The following is a 16928-nucleotide window of genomic DNA, read 5'->3' as shown; positions in this document are numbered from 1 at the left end:
TGAAAAAATACAGACCATCAGGAGTAAAGAAATTCAAAGCTGATTTCGGGTGTTCACATAAATGAAACATTTTAGGCAAATGCTAGAAAATCAAATACATGTAGAAACACACACAATTTTTTTAAAAAGCCATTGTGTCTACAAGGTTGGATATCCTCCCAAATTTCAAAGATGACTCGATGTCAGGATTTTTATTGAAGGAAAACAGTTTGAAAGTCAATGTTAAGTGTCTACTTAAAAGAAAAATTAAATGAAATAAATGCTGTATATATAGTTCAATATCCACTCTTTTTCCCCCATTTATGTACTTGGTACGAGGTCTCACTATGCAGCTCTGACTCATAGAGATCCTTCTGTTTCAGTCTCCGCAGCACTTAGGTTACAGGTGTGCACCACCACCCCTGGACTCAGCTGAGGCTCAGTGTGCCTGGAGGTGGGACAGGTGGGACATGTGGTACCACGGATCGAATCCCAGTCCCTGCACTTGCCAAGACTGGTGCTTAGTACACTGAACTACCTAGCTAGCCCTTCAATATCCATTCTTGATTCTAATTTTTAGCATGTTGGGAATGAAAGTTGAGTCATTATACAAAATCTTTAACAAGCCTGGTATATAATTACAAAAAATTGAATCATTTGAGACAGCAAGGTTATAAAAATATTCTTAATCTTCCTTTCTATAGGAAGGTTAAACAAATTTACTACTGCACTGAAGATCTAAAGGTATTAAACAAAACTGTAACAGTTTCAGGAGAAAGAACAGAGAACATTATTTTTTTACAGAAAGAAGGATTGAACTCAGGCCCTTGTGCTTGCCAGGCAAGCACTTATTCTACTGAGCCATCTCCCCACCCCCAGAGAACAATCTTTGAGTCCATGGTGGGAAACATTTTCTTAAATCATAATCATGAAACATTTTTAAAGTTACTCAATAAAAATTGCTTCATCAAAATTGAAATTTTCTGCAAATCAAACACTAACAAATACATATATACATACATACATACATACATACATACATACATACTGCATGCAGAGAGATAAAAACTATAAAATTCTCCATATTAAAAAATAGTCTTAATTCAATGAGAAGAAAGATTTGTGCTGATAGTGTTTGTGGACAGGATATCATGTCTACATCTTATACTATGAATAACCACTACGAAGACAACAATATGAAATGTATTCAATATTGAAACTGTCCTATTAATCAGTTTTGAAACTGTCTCATTGCTATTTGTTTCTCAATAAAATTAAGAAATAAAAAATAGTGTTTGTAGTATGAAAAGAACTTGTTTTGAATCTGAAAAGGAAGGCAATATATTTATTGTAAGAGAGCAAAATATCTGAAAAACCGAGTTCTTAAATACTGTGAATACCCAATAAACACAAAAAAAAGCTAATCAACAGGTTTCAACTAGGAAAAGGTCAGTGAAAATATAAGAGCCACTTCTCAGCTCTCAAAGATTTAAGAGTTATTTCATAATGCCAAGTGGTTCATCAGCAAAGGCAGATGGACACTACCTCTCCTGAGTACACTGATGTAAAGTTTTTGAAGATTACCTGGTAAAGAAAAATAAACTTATAAACATGCATTCACATCCAACGCTTGCTGTCCTGAGCATGTGTAATTATCTTTCTTTCTTTTTTTTTTTTTTTTTTTTTTTTCTGGTGGTGGTGGTATCAGGGATCTGACTCAGGACCTTGCACTTGCCAGGCAAGCACTTATTCCACTGAGCTATCTCCCCAGCCCTCATGAATAATTATTGATCATGTCTCACCTCATGTGTAAAGGAGACATCTTAAAGAATGTTCACCCTTCTTTGGAATTATTTATCCTGCCAAAACAAATTGGAGCAACTTACTCTGCCCTTGACCATGGTAGAAATTCCGACGCTAGACTCTCAGTGACAATGAAGGCGTTTGAGTTGCTCCTATCGTGGTCAATAGAGCTCACAAATTCAGATATTGCATTTGAAGAGTAAACTGCAGGAAAACACTTTTTTAAAAAAAAAAAAATTTGTTGAGTTTTAAAACTCGTAAAAATGTTATGCTTTCACGATCCATAAATATTTTTATAGGGAAAGTGTAAACTCTGGGGAATGATGAATGGTAAACCGAAGAGAGCGTTGATCTCTGTGTACAGAAGACAGGAGCTTCGGGGGCCCAGCCCTAGCTCAGTTCTTTAAGTGGCTGCTTCCACAATGCTGGCAGCCTCAGTTTGCTGTAGTTCTATCCCCACAACACTCCAGCCATGCAAAAGTGCCCTGAAGGCATTCAAGGAGCAAAAAAAAAAAAAAAATTCCTTATTCCATTTTTGGGGCTGGAGAGATGGCTCAGTGGTCTAAAGCACCTACTTGGAACAAGCTAAGCTAAGCAAAGCACAGGGACCGTGGTTCGATCCCCCAGCACCACATGCCAGCCAGCCGCGCCCCCTGGTGGGCTGAGCTGGCCACACACACACACACACACACACACACACACACACACTAAATGTTTAAAAATAAAATAAAATAAATTAAAAAAAAAAAAAAAAGAAGACAGGAGCTTGCATGGCAGATGGGTGAGCCCAGAGCCGCACTTACATTTGTTGCTTTTTATCTCATCGTTATGTTAAGAAAGCATAAAGGTTTTCTTAGCATGGATCTAAACTGTTCTTTATTAGCATTTTATCTCAAGAGAGAGAAAAATGTTTTATTGCCTTTATATTGAAATTTTCTTAAACATGCACAAATACCACAGAAAGCCTCATTTTCATCTTTTGAAAATACATCATCTTAGGTAGGAAATGTGTCTGGAATAGGCAAAATGTGAAGAGAATGGGTTCGACATCACTACAGGTATCAAAAGCAAGGTCTCCTCACAAGAATCACCCCAGGGGCCACCCAGGTAGCTCAGCGCATTAAAGCGCCTGCAAGCATGCTCAGGGGTCAGGGGTTCCAAACCTGGGCCTCCGTGTCAGCCCCGCCCCTGGGGTCCACTGAGACTGGGTGTGGTGGTTCACGCACTGTAATCCCAGTTCTTAGGAGACTGTAGGCAGGTGGATCACTAAGAGTCTGATCTAGTAGTGAGACCCTGAACACCCTGCAGAACCTTCCCTAAAATACAGAGGGGGAAAAAAAAGGAAGTACCCCTGTGCATTTTGTTTTGTTTTTTCCTTAAAGACATATTAGTTGAACTCTCACCTGCCTATGATGTGTCCAGTGAAATCCAAAGCATTACTGTCTCCAAAGAGCTTGAGCAAAAAAAGGAAAGGAAACTTGTGCTTCTCACATTCTTATACATTTTCTTATTAATGTAGGGTTTGAAATGTTAAAAATCTTAGAAACTTAAAGGTTAGAGAGTGTATTCAGGTCACTGCATTTTTTATTACTTAGATTTTAAAACAAGGAAGTTTAACCTTTCAAAAGGACTAGAGAAGATAATTAGGTAATAATTATCTGTTGCTTTAGAGACTGTATCTCTGGACTGAACCTAATCTTGCTGCCAACACTTACTAAGATTGCTAGAAGGACATCTTGCTTCTGGATGTCTGGCTCTAATTTGTAGTGCGCCTAACTATGCTGTCATCTATAATTAACGGCCACTCCTAAGTGTAGTTCATTGAAACTTCACCCATGCCCCAACCTCTGTCACTTCAGGAAGTACGACTCATTGCACTTTCCTTTCTGTTTTTATCTAAATTATTCTGCTAACTGTATAGAGGGCTTGGGCAGTAAATTGCTCTCAATAAACACACAATAAAAGTCTGGTTTGGCCATATTCTTTTAACGAGAAGGTCTGCATTTATGTTTTTTTTTTTCTCCTTTTTAGAACATGGCCACAATAATAACAAAATGTTTCTGGTGCTCTTTGCTAACAAGTTTTTCTGCAAATGTCACATGTTTGGGAGGCTGGTTTTATAAAAACAGCTAGCTGTGCTCCTTTGACCTGCTAGTGTGACCCGCCAGCCTCATCAAGCAGTGGTGACAGTGTACAACCTCATAAGGAGGCAGAAAGATTGAGGCCCATTTTTGTAATCTGACGACTCTAGTGTTACACAGACAGCCTGGTTTAACCATCTACCAAGTGGGAATTAATTTGTCCTAGGGAGCTCTGAGTTTTTACTTGATTTGGATAGATGGTTGTGGGATAAAGATCTTACTTAGAAATTTCAAAGTTTCCCATAGATACATGCCGACGATGATGAGACTTTATTATCTCTTGACAGGGACAAATTAATGTTTTGTTAGACTACCAATTGTGATTAGTTCTCTGAAAAGGAAGGTTTGTGCCTATATGGCTTAACCAACTGTTCATGCCTATACCCTGTAATCTGAGCAAGTACTTGGAAGATAACATGCAGGGAGCTAACCATTGCTGCTCTTCTACAATCTTGCTTCGAAATTTTGTAACTTTTTATTGTTTATTTTTCTTTTCTTTAAAAAAGAATCTACATCTTCAACAAGAAAAAAAATTATCTCTTATAGGGTGAGGGAAAGATAATATATCTTCTACTTCAATTTTTGCTTTTTTTTCAATTACTTAAAAAGCAATAATCTGTGCCGGTCCCACCCCTGGGGTGCACTGAGACAGGGATTAAAACTGGGTGTGGTGGTGCTCGCCTGTACGAGTCCAATCTAGTTAGTGAGACCCTGAACACCCTGTAGACCCTTCTGGAAAATTCAAAGAAAAAAAAAAGCAATAAATTCCGCCTTTCAGTGCTTTCCTTAAAATTCTCTAAGGTGCGATCTTATTCTTTTTTCCTAAGGGAAGCTTAAGAAAAAAAATCCCTGTAGGGAAATTTTGGAGTTAAAGATTAAATGGGAAATTAACTTTTAAAATTCTTGGGGTAGATTATAGAAAATATTTTTTAATTCATCAGATATCTTCTTGAGGACAATTCTCTGTTTTGAAAGATTCCCTTTCAAAATGCAAACTGATACAATTTTCTTAGTTAAAAACATATTTAAGACACAGACAATCAAAGAAATGCATTCCTTCAATAAAGCCAGCACATGCAATTACATGTGCCAAGTAAATAATTTCTGATAAAAAAAAACTTTAAAAAAATATGGTTTACATACTTTTAAGAGTCCAAGACATGTTTCATGGAATCAGGACAGATCCTCATTTTGGATTTAATTTTATTCTTCTAATAGTGGTACCAACAAACTAAAAGTAATGTGCAGGAAACTCAAACATCAAACATGAATATATTTAAAATGATCAGAGTCATTTTATTTTAAGTCTACATCATTGAATAATGTAAAAGAATTGAAACTCTGCTTGTCTTGTTTACTGAGCTAGAAACTTCAATTTTATTTTTAATTACAACCACTTTTTCTGGGTGTTTTTATGTTGCCGTTGTTGCTCCAGCGACTTTATATACTTAATAAGAAGTGCATCTCCATAAATCACTGGGTCCTGGCTCCCACAAAAATATTTTGTGTTTAAAAGTAAAATTTATGGTTTGCTGATGTTGGCAATTCTTTAGTGCTCACATGCACAAGTAAGCAGGAAAGAAAAAAAAAAAGAGAGAGAGAGAGGGAGAACAAAAATAACCCAAATGTCAGTTGAGTTAAAGTCATTAAAGAAGATAAAATTAATTGTGTTAATTAATGGATTTCATCAAAACATTTTAACAATGGCATAACTTTAATAGTTTACCTACCTGACTGCACTTAAAGTTTAATAATACACTTCTGCGGATTACACTCTCTTTTGGATACTTTTAATAATATAATATTGCAATTTCACTAACAAAAACAAAGATGGAATCTTTTGAGCTGAGGCTATGTTGCCGTAATGAATTTTATGTTTAGAAATATATGCATGTCTCCTAAATGAATCTCTAGGAAGTCACTGAGAGGGGAAGGTACATGAAAGTAATATCCAATGGCATAAAGCATCTAATTGTTGAGTTTAGCTTAACGAGCAAACAATTACGCCTTGCATAGGAATGTGGTGATCTGCTGTTCTTTCCAAAAGGGCCCGGAGTATGACCAGGGCCATAGCAACTGTGCCTCAAGTGTTCAGCCTCCCAGGACATTTGTCCAGCCGCTTAGTGAACTCATGAAGACAGGACAGAAGTTCAATCCTCAGTCATCGCTAGCAGGAAAAACAGAAGCTACTCTTGTGCTGGTGGGTGAATCAAAGGCTCACACTAAATACTAGCTGACAAAATTTAATATTAAGCTTGTATTTATTTAATAGTAGTCTGTTCAGAGCTAAATATTCAGTGTTATTAAAAAGTAATAGGGAGTAATGATTGGTACTGGTAACTAATTTTTAAAATTCTGAAATTCATTTTATTTTATTTCATTTCTTTAATTTTATTATGACAGAGACACCACATGATCTTTTCCCTCAATGAAACTTTAAGGGTACAAGATGATGTTATTAATTATAATGACAGTATTTTACTCTGAAACTCACTTGTCTTGCATAGTTGAGATTTTGTGCTCTTGGCCCTTACATACTACTCTTGGTGCTTATCTAAGATACTTACTCCCATCTGCATATATTTCTGAGCATACATTAAAGGTAATCTAGCCTGAGCTCAAAAAATTCTGTCTTTGTTTTTATTAGTAAAATTGTGCAATGGAGAAAAACCAAAAGGAGAGGGCTGAAATGTAACTAAGGAAACTATAGGTTATGCAGAAGATAGAGGAATCCATAAAATGCACACCTCAAATGTCCCCCTTCTTGGAATTGTAATTTAAACATGAAATTTTAGAAATAAATTTCCACCTATAGATTTTAAAACATAGCTGCAAGTAAGAAAATCTGAATGGAATTCACAGCAGAGGTCATGACAGAGACTGGAGAGTCACTGCTCAAGAAGATAGAAGCCAAGGCCCGGGGCCGAAAGACGGAACAGAAAGATGACAACTGATAAGGGGCAACGTTGGAAAGAGTTTGGGCCTGAATCAATTCCAAAGGACATCCTGAAAGAGCCAGGACGCTGGGACACCCCCTGAGGACCCGGATGGTGTCACAGCACCCGGCCTCTGGAGCCAGGAGGGGAGCTTCGGCTCTGGGAAAGGGTCTTGTCTGCGGCTCCCTGCAGCCTGTTCTACACATTGGATCAGCTCTTTTTCGATGCGCGGAGGTCAGCACTTTACATTGGTGATAAGTCCGCAGCAAAGACCGAAAGTCACAGAGGGAAAGATTTTTTTCTTTGATGGTAAAGTTTCCATACTTTTCAGTGAGAAGCCATTAATCATTTGTCTGGATGTTTGCTTTTATGGACGACGCAGCACTAAAGCCAATTTTTATCAACAGAAATAAAAATGTGTAAATATTAGGCAAAAGGAATTATGGGGTTGGTTTTTTTTTTTTTCGGTTTCTGGGCAAGCCCTTCCATTTTCCACTGAGTCATATCCGGCATAGCCTTTCACAGCTAACAAATATAAAGATATTGTACAAAGTCCATATCTAAACAACATTTATAAATATGGATATGAAAATTATAATAATGACATTCTCCTATACCACAGACACACTGTACCTCCATATATGGTCTTCCCATTAATATAGGAAGTTGGGTTTTCTCCTACTATAGTATAATCTTTTGGAGAGATCTCATATAATGAATATGAATATCTTTCTCAAATATGCATCAGTCCTGTAAAAATACAAATAAAATTTGACTATTGTAGTAAGTACAATGCTATTTCAAGTATTGTGCAAAGAACTGCAGCTCAAACTTAATGACTTAGCGCCAGAAAAATATTTAAAGTAGTTCATTGCAGCTAAGGACTAACCCTCGGGGCATCTAGAACATTAACAATTCAACTCAAAGCAAGTAATCACTTGACGTTATTTGATGGTAATTATGGTCTAATATGTAGGAGCAATCAAATTTTTTTTGGTTCATACAGTGGTATCAGGGGAAAGAGGAATCTGAATATGAAACCCTTTCAGTAGCACTACTTGTGACAATGTTTAATATTAAGTCAATAAAAAATTACTAATATTCATGAATTTTTCACTTAAAGCACTGAAACATTTCAAGGAGACATAGCAGGCTATAGTGTTAAAATTTATATGGATCTCACACTAGCAAGGGACAAAAATCGGAAGCATATAGAGTGAGAAAAGAGATAATGACTCAGGAGTTGAGAGAATGATTTCAACAGGTCCAGATACTAAAAAGGAGGAGGGCAAAGAAGAAAGTTAATCACAGTCATGCAGAGATCTGGAGCGCAGCAAGAAGCAAGCAGCCAGCACACGGGACCGGGACAAGATGGTGAGCTGCAGTGCGAGATAGTGAAAGATCAGGAACGCATCCACATGCCAAACAGTCACGTCAATAAAGATGACAACAGAGGGACAGTCCAAGCTGGGAATCATCTCTGGGTAAACTGAGAATAAATTTAAAGGTAGGATTTGTTCCGTGATGTTGGTGATTAAAATGTAAGTGCAAGTTCTACATAGCTGTATTGTGGCGTGAACAAGATGAAATTATGAAGAGCTCTGAAGCATGGTGTTGTTCGAACAAAAACTATTCATAAGTGTGACAGCAATATCTCATTTAAAATATAAGTATCTGCACCAAGATTTTTGGACAGTTTGTCTAATCAATAGATCCACTTATATTGTACCTTAGATTGACATGTAATTTAGCAAACATCTACTGACTCCATGTGTTAGAGACTTGGTATGGAATGTAAAGTAATAGAATAAGAACTTGGAACATCAAATATTAGGACTGTAGATGTGGCTTCCAACAACTTTTTAATTTTTTTTATTTTTTTATTTTTTGGCGGAACCGGGGATTGAACTCAGACCCTTGCGCTTGCCAGGGAAGTGCTTAGTCCACTGAGCCATCTCCCTGGCCCTCAACAACTTTTTAAAATGACTAGTGGACTGACTGCACTATTGTTATAGTATAACAGTAGTTTCTGAATATAACTGAAAAATTATAAACTGGCAGATTAAAATTGATTTCATGCTTCAGGAAGGAGCAAATTCTTTTATTTTATTTTTATTAATTTTATTGAGAAACAAACAGCAATGAAACAGTTTCAAAACCGATTAGTATGACAGTTTCAATAATTAACACATTGTATATTGTTGTCTTTATAGTAGTTATTCATAGGACAAGATGCAGACATGATATCCTGTCCAAACACTCAGTACAAATATTTCTTCTCATTGAATTAGGAGAAAGTAGCTGTATATCTATCCTAACCATATTGTACATACAGATACAAAACGGTCCTTCATTTGTATCCTCTTTTTTGTTTAGTTTTGTCAGAGATGGGTATTCCACTACCATTTAAATACTCTAGGTGCATGAATTCAGCAAAATAATCCAATATAATCCAGTTGTCCATAATAGTAGTGGGTTATCCGTAGTATTGGCAATGTCAGAAGTTGTTGATTTAAACCTTTTACTGCTCAGCGTATTATTATGGTTTTACTTTTTATACTTCATTATTATGCTTTTTCTGCTGGATGGTTAAGACCAAGATAAAGCAAGACCTATATAAAAAGAAATATAACTTTTTTATTTAACAAGGTTAGTCAAATCCCCTCAGGATTTACCCTGAAACCTTGTACCCCACTTTGTAGATCCTTTGTCAGTGTCAGCCATGTGGATAAGTCATGGCCATTGCTTGACAAATTTAAGGAGCAAATTATTTTGGGAGAGGATTATTTTTGGTTTTTGAGGTAGAGGATCAAACCCAGGGTTCCAGTTTGTTAGGCAAGCATTCTATCCCGGAACCAAATCCTCAACTCCAGGAGCAAATTGTTTTAATATTTAAAAAACTGTAAGGGCCGAGAGAGAAGTTCAGTGGACCAAGTGCCTGCTTTGGCAAGCTCAGGAACCAGGGTTAGATCCCCCATCCTTGCTTGCCACGCTGGCCCTGCCTCCAGGGTGTGCTGAGCTGTGACTGAGTCCAGATGTGGTGGTGCATGCCTCTAGTCCCAGAATTGAGGAGGCTGCATAGGGAGACCCTGCGAAAAAAAAAAAAAAAAAAAAAAAAAAAGTACATTTTATCTCATGTATGGTTCTTTTTTCCATGGTTTCAGCCCATTACTGATTAAAATATTTTTTTTTAATTTTGTTGCTTGATGAAACATTATCCTTTGATAGTCTGGAAAGGAGGACAAAGGCATAAGCAATTCACTGGCACTTAAGCTTAATTGTATAACTACATTAAACAAGTAGGGACTCAAACTTAAAAGTAGAGTCTTGGTGAGTAATGACTTCAAAAAGGTGTGGGAGTGAGACAAAATCAGGTCTCATTTGTCTAAACTTTCTATTTTTATATTAACTTCTTTATCTCTGAAGGTGATAATCCAAGTACAAAAAGTGGACTCTGCAATTTCTGACACTGCCAGTGAAGGGGAAGACCCAATACTATTGTGGACTACTGGACTCTTTTACAATATTTTGCTGAGTTCACTTACCCATAATATTCAAATAACGAAACTAAACAAAAAAAGGGGATACAGATGAATGTCCATTTTGTATCTGGTTAGGATGGATACTGTGTGTGTGTGTGTGTGTGTGTGTGTGTGTGTGTATTTTTAAGACAGGATCTCCAGGGTCTCACAAAGTAGACCGGACTTACAGTGGTTCTCCTCTTTTCAGCCTCCCAAGTGCTGGGATCACAGGCGCGCAGCACCACGCCCAGTCTCAATCGCTGTCTCAGCGCGCTCCTGGGGCGGAACTGCACGGTGTGCACGTGTGCAGGGGAACGAAGCCCCACCACTGTGCTCTGCTTAAGCAGGTGCTTTAGGCCGCTGAGCTATCCGGCCAGCCTTTATTTCGCTGTTATTAACCCACCATTTCAGCAGAGTAGCGGTAGGTGGAGTGTCTTTCCAGGCTTCTCAGTGAGATTCGTCCTTTGCTTTACGGTAGTGCCTTTCGCTCTGTCAGCAATGCCAAGATTAAAGAGTTTGTAAACATAATCAATCCACACTCATAGACATGATCACGCACACTCACGTGCCTGTTTCTGTCCTAAGTCGGGCAGTGTATCACTTAGTGCTTACTATAGCAACAAATTTAATACAGAATATACAATATTTAAGAACTCCAAGATGGGCTCCCAGGGGCCTCCCACAGAGTCCCGTGTTCATGGAGCAAAGGTCGCTCTGCAGAGCGAGGAGCTGAAGGGTCCGTGCCAAGCCCGGAGCTCCGTGCAGAGTTGCATCTGAGTGCCTATCGGAAGGCCAAAGGGTCCGCAGCACAGCGCTGCAAGGTCTGTGCTGCTGGCTCAGTCTGCGCTGGAAACCAGGCAGCAGCCTCTAACGCCAGGGCCAAGGCTGGAGCGCCTGCGAAAACACAGAAGCCAGTCTTCTTCCTTCATGTCATGCTTTTACACCATTCGGGGGATAATCTGGGTCATCCAGACACAAATTGACGCTGAGTCCATCGAGCCGGACGTTTCTTACTCAAGTTGCTGCCGTCAGTCAGCCACTGCAGGGAGAATCCCCAGTACTTGCGTGAGCATTCTGAATTCATCCTTGCAGTCGAAGAACTCACGTTATTGCGCTGTACCAATCAAGAAACTCAGTCCGGGCAGGATCTACAAAATAATGTAGGAAATGAAAGGAGGAAAGGAAAGAGGAGGCTGTCATATGGTAAAGTGAAAACACTCACCAGAAAAATGGGGCTGTGACCAGAAGATGGTCATAAAATTTTATCATCATGAATGCCCAACTCACCCAGAGGTCTGAAAAATCTCAGAGTGATGGATCCAAGCAAAAATTTGAAACCTCAAAGTGTACAGTGATACACACACACACACACACACACACACACACACACACACACACCCAAATACGAGACTATCAAGAGCTATAATATAGAACATTTATAAAAATGAAAGCATAAAGGGAACAACACACACAGAAACACTGTGAGAGTAAATATATGGTGTCAGAGAGCAGGATCAATGATCAATTATGGAAGCAAAATGGACAAAATAATTTTTAAAAATGGACTATCATTACATCAAAAACATAATTCCTGGGCCAGGGGATATAGCTCAGTAGAACAAATGCTTATCTGGCAAGCGCAGGGTCCTGGGTTCAATCCCCGGTACAGCAAACAAAACTAAACAAAACAAAACCATAATTCCTAAGACAGTAACTGCAGTAAATATTTACCAATAGTTTTATATTTCCAGTAGAACAAATAAATGGACCTACACAATCAGAATTTTTTAATATATACAGATATAATTCAAGAAAACTTTTATGACATTAACAAAGACTTGGTATAGATTTGAACTCTTTTCTAGAATTAGAAGTGTTTTAAGAGGATGTTCAAGATATGGAGAGATTGGCCTATATTTTTCTTTTCTGGTTAACTGGTTCTGTGTCACAGTAATGCTATCTACCAAGATGAATTTTAGAGTACTCCTTCCTCTAAATTTCATTAAAGAGGAACATTGGTATCACTTCATTAAAGAGGGATATTTGAGGAGTATTGCTGTTTGATGTACACTGTAGTTTTTGTAGAATTGGCTGTTAATCAAATAGGTCCTGGGCTTTTCTTAGCTACTAGTTCTTTTTGTGACTCCTTCAATTTCATTGCTTAATTATTGCATTGCTTGTGAATTTTAAAGCTTGTTACTTCAGTTTATACATATATATTCATATATATATATATATATATATCCTGAGTTCTAAATATTTTTGCATATAGCTTCATGAAGTAGTTGCTAATAATTTTTTGAATTTTGATGATGTCCATTATGATTTCTTTTTCTTTTTTTCTTTCTTTTTTAGACAGGATCTCATTGTATAGCTCAGACTGGCCTTCAGCTCACTCTGTAGCCCAGGTTGGTCTCCAATTCACAAGGATCCTCCTCCCTCAGCCTCCCCAGTGCTGATTTGTATTTCTTTTTAATTTGTGTTTCTTCTTCTTTTTTTTTTACTTTTCTTTTTTGAGGTAAGATTAGCTAAGGGTTTGTCTATTTTGCTTGTGGGTCTTTATAAAGAACCAGCTCTTGAATGCATTGATTTTATGTTTTTGTTTTGTTTAGTGTTGTCTTCATTTCATTGATTTCATTTATTTATTCACTTACTGTATTTTAGTAAAGGGTCCACAGGGTCTCACTCCACTTATCAGACTTTCAGTGATCCTGTGTTCAGTCTCCAAAAAGAGCTGGGATTACAGGCATGCACCACCATTCCCAGTCTCAATTGCCATCTCAAAGTGTCCTGGGCACAGGGCTGGCCTGGCAGGCCTGGAGATCAAATGTTGGCCTCAGCGTCTGCCTAAGCAGGAGCTTTAGTCTGCTGAGCTATTTGGCCGGCTGTTCCATTTCATTGATTTCTGCTTTGATTTTTGTAATTTCCTTCTATAAAAGCTCTTAATTTGGATTATTTTTGTTTTTCTAAGGCATTGAGGTCTATCATTAGTTTAGCTATTTAGACTTTTTTTTTTTTTCTGATGTGGGCATTCACAGCTATAGCCTTCCCTTGTAGGACTGTGTTCACTGTGTCTCATAAGTTCTGATCTATTCTACCAACAGCATTATTTAATTCTAAAATCCATGGCGTTCTTCCTCATTTTTTTCTGTGACTCATCTAGTATTCAGAATTGTGCTGTTTGGACTAAGCACCTGTTTTGGCAAGCACAGGGACAAGGGTTCCATCCCAGGTCCTGCATGCCACACCAGCTCCACCTGGGGCACATTGAGCCTGAGACCGAGTCTGGGTGTGGTGGCCCATGCTTGTAATTCCAGTGCTAGGAAGGCTGAAAGCAGGAGGATCACTATGAGTCCAAGCTGTGTAGTGAGACCCTGTACCAAATACATAAAACAAAACAAAACAAAAAAAAGTGTGCTGTTTAATTTCCACAGTTTCTGCGTTTTATTTGCTATTTCTTTCTAGATTCATTGCATGGTGATTTGATTATACTTTTGGTAAAATTTCAATTAAGTTGCATTAATTGAGCATGCTTTGTAGCTAGTATGTGGTTTATTTTGAAACAAGAGCCACAGGCTGCTGAAAACAATCTGTGGGCTGTTGTTGGGTGGATTGCTCTGTACATGAATGAAGCCCACCGTGAACTCATCTCGTCTCTGACTTGTGACTGAGAATAAGCACAGAAGGCCATCAGCACTTCTTTCAATACTAGTGCGGTACCAGGGATTAGCCAGCACCTACAACCAGCAATGATGTGACCCGGGCCAATTGTCCTAAACCACGGAATCTTAAATTCTCTGATAGTGAAACTGACAAAGTTGTAGAGAGTAAATGGGCTTAGACAACTGATAAGGTCAAAGGCTTCCCACATGTGACGACACAAATTTGTACTCCCAGAACCCTTGAGGCTGAGGCAGAAGGATCGCAAGTCTGAGTCCAGCTAGGACATCTTATGGAGACTCTACCTCAAAACAGTTTTTAAAAAGTGCCTAGGAATGTTGTTCAGTGTCGCTGCTTTGAGAAAAGAAAAAGAACAAATCAAGGATCTGGGATAACTTGTTTGAATTTTAATTATACTTTTAGGGCGTTTTATAAATTTTAGTAAACTACTTAAATTCTCCAAGATTCATTATGAAAAAAATAATAAAACCAATTTTTTAGACTTGTTCTGAGGACCAGGATGTAGCAGAGTTCATTTAACAGAGCACCTCCAGCAGAGGTGATGGCTATCATTTAGTAGCTGACTAAAATTTATATAACACCCTAAAAGTTTAATTAAAATTCAGACAAGTTTTCCAGATCCTTTATGTGCTCTTTTTCTTTTGCATTTCTTCTTTTTCTTTTTCTTTCTTTCTTTTCTCATCTTCTCACAAAGATCAGGGAGAATGATAAAGGCCAGTCTTTATAAAGAAGAGTTACCAGATATGGTGTTTTGTTAAGTGCTATTTCTTTCACCATAGATTGTTTTTATACTGATTTTTTAAAATGTATTTGGTACAGGATCCCACTACATAGCTCAGGTAGCGATCCTCCTGTTTCCAATTTCCCCAGCGCTGGGGTTAAAGGCGCGTGTCAAAAAGCCCAGTCTGGGTGACCCGCTCAGTGTGCCCAGGAGAGGGGTTGGGCCAGCATGTGTTGCAGGGGATCAAAACCCAGTCCCTGTATTTGCCTAACCATGTACTTAGCCTGCTGGGCTATCTCACTGGCCCTACAAATTGTTGGGTTTTTTTTTTTTTAATGCAGAGGTTGTGACAACAAAATCTGGACAAAGACCTTAAGGCAGTAGTCTTAGAGACAGATTCATGTTTGATGCATTCAAAGCAAGGAGGCCAATGTGACTGAGAGTAAGAATGAGCCCAACAGAGGACATGGTTTGGACCACAGAGAGCCTCAGTCCAGAGGAAAGAGGGGCTTTCCTGAATTAACAGGTTGCCGACATGTACATGAATAATTTACTGTGGCTTCAGTAAAGCCTCCGGCGAGTAAGTATACATAAGTGAAAGGGGAGATACGCTGGGAGACTCACCCCAGAACAGGCAGGAAATGATATCAGCTGGGCTAAGGGACCATGAAAGACAACTGAATGGAGATGAGGAAGTTGGCAATATATTTTGAAATTAATATTAAATAAATTTTGGGCTAGTTTTCATTCCCAGTGTGAGAGAAAAATGAGTGATTGAAAAATTAAAGATGTAAGCCTGAACAGTAACACTAGAGGAGCAGGACGGGACTGAAATTGATGGAACAGAGATCAGGAATTTGGGTTTCAATAGAATGACATATCCCAAATCAAAAGGTTAGCGCCGTTCTAAATGTTAAATGTGTGTCAATGGTTCTAATGTAATCATCATTCTGTGAAATGTCAATGATTTCAGTTAACTTTTTTAAAGAAATTCTCATTTGGAATTTTAGTCAATTTTGTTTTATTTCAGGCTCATGAGTTAAAAGTCATAAAGCTATTGCTTAGCCTCTTGAAATATATCCAAACCGATTTTATGACCTACTCAGCAGTAATTACACAATTATATTAAAAAATATCTGTGCCTAGACTCATTGGCTTCTTTTTAATACTAATTACAGGCCAGATGATACTTGAAAATATGTTTTGTAATGACTGTCTTTGCACTAGTTAGGAGACAATTTAAGCTTCCTAAATGTCAGATAATTGTATTAGTTTTCAGGTAATTAATATTCCACCGAGCATTTAGAAAGATAAATAGCATTATTCTTTTTGACAGCTTAAAAAATATAGGCCAATAAATTTTCTCTTGCATTTCACAATTAGGTAAAAAGATGTGTTTCAAATTCTAAAACCAGTTTCTGGGATAGCAAAAATATGTTCAAAATTTTTTAAGATGTAAGGATGTTCTATGCTTCTCTCTACTGCCTAACAATCTGGCCATCTTAATCTAGTTTTCCATCTTTGTGTGTGTGTGTGTGTGTGTGTGTGTGTGTGTGTGTGTGTTACCAGGGATCAAAATCTGGACCTTGCATTTGCCAGGCAAGTGCTTATGCTGCTGAGCTATATCCTTGGTCCCTAGTTTTCCATCTAAAACATAGGCCAGCTATTGTCTTTCTGATAGAACATTTAATCTATCCAAATCATAATGGTCTTCTTCAAAGGTAGAGAAATAAGTACAGCTGAATTATAACATGTAGACTTGATCCTCAGAATAGAACTTGGGACCCAGAACTGATAGTAATTAGCTCTACTGTTGTGCAGCAATCATTGATCTTTGGAGCTACTTTCCTAATGTGCACGGTATTAATTTCACATTCATTCTGAGTATTTAATAAGATGATACATACAAGGAACAGAATGCCACACCTGGGATACAGAAAGTACTCAAACAGTGTATTTAATTTCTATTCCTTGAATGTTGTTATTATTCATTTGTCGTCATCATTATTATTTCTGAAGAATCTATTCAACCTGTAACAATTTTAGTGACCCAGTTTCATGCATGGAGACCAAAGGGTTGAGTAGGAAAAACATGTTAATGAGGAGAACTTTTGAACTATTAAAAAGAAAAACAAGCCAGTGAGAA

The 16928-nt window shown here is 37.8% G+C and overlaps 1 protein-coding gene across 2 annotated transcripts in view; it reads left to right on the top strand.

Annotated features, from left to right (window-relative positions):
* The window catches only part of Dgkb (diacylglycerol kinase beta), a 705005-nt gene that overhangs the window by 438523 nt on the left and 249554 nt on the right, over positions 1–16928 (top strand). The gene's annotated exons all lie outside the window — the stretch shown is intronic.

The sequence above is a fragment of the Octodon degus genome, unplaced genomic scaffold, assembly GCF_000260255.1.
Source record: "Octodon degus isolate 3935 unplaced genomic scaffold, OctDeg1.0 scaffold00015, whole genome shotgun sequence".
Classification (NCBI taxonomy): Eukaryota; Metazoa; Chordata; class Mammalia; order Rodentia; family Octodontidae; genus Octodon; species Octodon degus.
This window is presented reverse-complemented; position numbering and strand designations above follow the sequence as displayed.